The following is a 2,371-nucleotide window of genomic DNA, read 5'->3' as shown; positions in this document are numbered from 1 at the left end:
TCAGAAAACCGCAGGGATGCAGGAAAAACTGGCCAGGATTTGGGTAGCATGGGGGTGAGTCCTCCACCGCCAGGGCTGAAACAACCCCAATGAGGCTCTGGTCCATCTGCTCACTGCACAACTGGGTAAACTGAGGCCGGCCAGAGCAGGCAGGTGACCCAGGTCGGTCAGGGAGTGAGCCCAGGTTCTGGAGGCCCGATGGGCAGGGGAGCGGTGAGAATGGGCCCCACCTGCACAGAGAGGTGTCTCCCAAGCAGCCCTGAGACCTCAGAGCCTGCACACCTGTCACCGTCCGTTTGCGGGAAATTAGGATGAGCCCCTTTGGGAGACGCCAAGGGATGAAGAATGCACTCTTGTGCGCACACGCGCACACATTTGTGCATGTATACATGTGCATATGTACGCATGCACGTATATTCACGTATATGTGTGTTGGTGTGTGTGCCTGTGCACAGGCCTGGGAATGGGGCTTCTCTGCAAGGATCGAGAGGCCCCAGCCTCGCCCAGAAGGGTGGGCATTGGAGCCGTTCCTGGAGCAGCTGCGTTGAGCTGAGTAAGCCGCTGGGGCAGCAGCCCAGCCTCACCTGTTGGATCATTAGGGCAGAGGGTCCAAGTCGGCTAGGCCCGGTGAGCCTCCCCTGGCACACCCCACTTCTCTTCCCCTCTCCATCTTCCATGCGTCATCTGGCTTCAGGCCCTTGGAAGGAGAACAGAGGAGATGCTGTGAGCGCACAGCAGGCAAAACCTCTGGGGTCCCCAGACCTGCCGGCTCCCCGCACCTGTGGCTACACTGTGGCCTCCCAGCCCTGACCCTTGGAAACAGTCCTCTGGGGCTGACGGTGGCCTTGCCCTTACACGGAGGCCTTTGACTGAGCCTCTGGTCCACTCACCCTTTTGTTAACTGCACAGGGATCCCCGAGGGCCCGCCAGGTGCCAGAGAGTGGACAGCTGTCCACAGTTTGAGGTGGAAGAGGGGCGTGCCAAGTCGTCAGGCCCCGGGGGTAAATGCATGGGCCAGGGAGGCTGGTGGCTGACGTGGGCTGAGCACCTACTGTGTGCTGGCTCTCTGAGACTCGCTGGCCCCCTCACACCAGTCTGACAGGGAGGTGCGGAGTGCCCAGGCTCTGCCTACAGAATGAAGCCATGGTTGAGCAGCCCAGAGAAGGTGACTCCGAAGTGTGGGATGCTGCCTCTGCCTGGGATCAAGGTACCATCCAAATGTGCCCTGACGGGGTCCTGGAGTGGGAGGGAGGTGCCCCATCAGAATCCCCCCTGCAGGCCTGCAGTCTGGGAAGACAGACCAGCCCCAGCCCCGGCCTGGCGGCAGCTTGGCCTCTGAGGAAAGTTATGCCTCGTGCTGGAAGTTCAGTGCCTCCATGGGAGCCCCGGGCCCCTGAAGGTGCTGCCCGCAGTTCCCTGCCACGTGGGTCTCTCTGTCAGCAGCTCACAACACGGTGGGGGCTTCCCCGGAGGGAGCAAGCCGAGGGTGAAGGGGGGAGAGAGAAAGGCACCGGAGACACAGCCTTTACTACCCAGTCTCCGAAGAAGAGCCCGCCGTGGTTGGACCCAAGTCCCTGGGTCCTGGCCACGCAAAGGGAGGGGGCTGCACAGGCCGCTGGTGCCCCGGAGGAGTTCATAAAACACAGGCGTGAGAACGAAGGGGAGGGGACCCGTCTGATCCCAGAGCCTGTCCCCGGGCCTGCACCCAGCTCTGTCCAGACAGATCCCGCCCTGCAGATCTGCACCACCTTTTCGAAAAGCTAGACCCCTAAAGCTATTCACCACCACTGACCCCACAAAGACATCCCTCCACTGAAGAAACAAGCAAGCAAACACATAACAACAAAAAGGCAAACCTCCATTCTTGAAGGTATTTGTGGCATTACCTGTCGAAGGGTATGTATCGGGGAAGAAGAGTATTTCAGCGTACAAGGGAGGGAAGGTGACTTTTGACTTACGAGGTTATTGGAATATGATACAATGGTTTACAATAATAGTTTTCAAAACGACTTTGATGTTGAGAAAATAGTGCCGATTAGATGTTAAAACAGTATTATTCGTGCACTAAAACGGAAACCACTTAAAACGTCTGCACGTACTAAACATGTTATTTGATGTGAGCAAATGTAAAAAAAAAGTGGTAGAGTAACAGACTTTGGGGCGTGTGTTTTTCTCACATTTCTCCCTAACGAAAAGATACAGGTCTCGTGAGCGCAGAGCCTGGGGCCCGGTGTGCGGGACCCTGAGTGTCAGGAGGGTAGCACAGCCAGCTCTGAGCAGGGAGGCTGACAGTGGGAGTGAGGACCTCGGGGGAGGAATGGGAGCCCGTCCTGGGGAGGAAGGAAGGCCCAGCCTCTGGGGGAGCCTCCCG

At 58.1% G+C, this 2,371-nt stretch overlaps 1 long non-coding RNA gene across 1 annotated transcript; it reads left to right on the top strand.

The window, feature by feature from the left end:
* The first annotated feature begins 30 nt into the window (after positions 1 to 30).
* LOC117797949 lies at positions 31 to 2,151 on the top strand. Its single transcript, XR_004622754.1, has 2 exons — positions 31 to 1,207; positions 1,444 to 2,151. It is a non-coding gene; the product is annotated as an uncharacterized LOC117797949 (long non-coding RNA).
* The last annotated feature ends 220 nt before the right edge of the window (positions 2,152 to 2,371 follow it).

Source organism: Ailuropoda melanoleuca, unplaced genomic scaffold (assembly GCF_002007445.2).
Source record: "Ailuropoda melanoleuca isolate Jingjing unplaced genomic scaffold, ASM200744v2 unplaced-scaffold199, whole genome shotgun sequence".
Taxonomy (NCBI): domain Eukaryota; kingdom Metazoa; phylum Chordata; class Mammalia; order Carnivora; family Ursidae; genus Ailuropoda; species Ailuropoda melanoleuca.
This window is presented reverse-complemented; position numbering and strand designations above follow the sequence as displayed.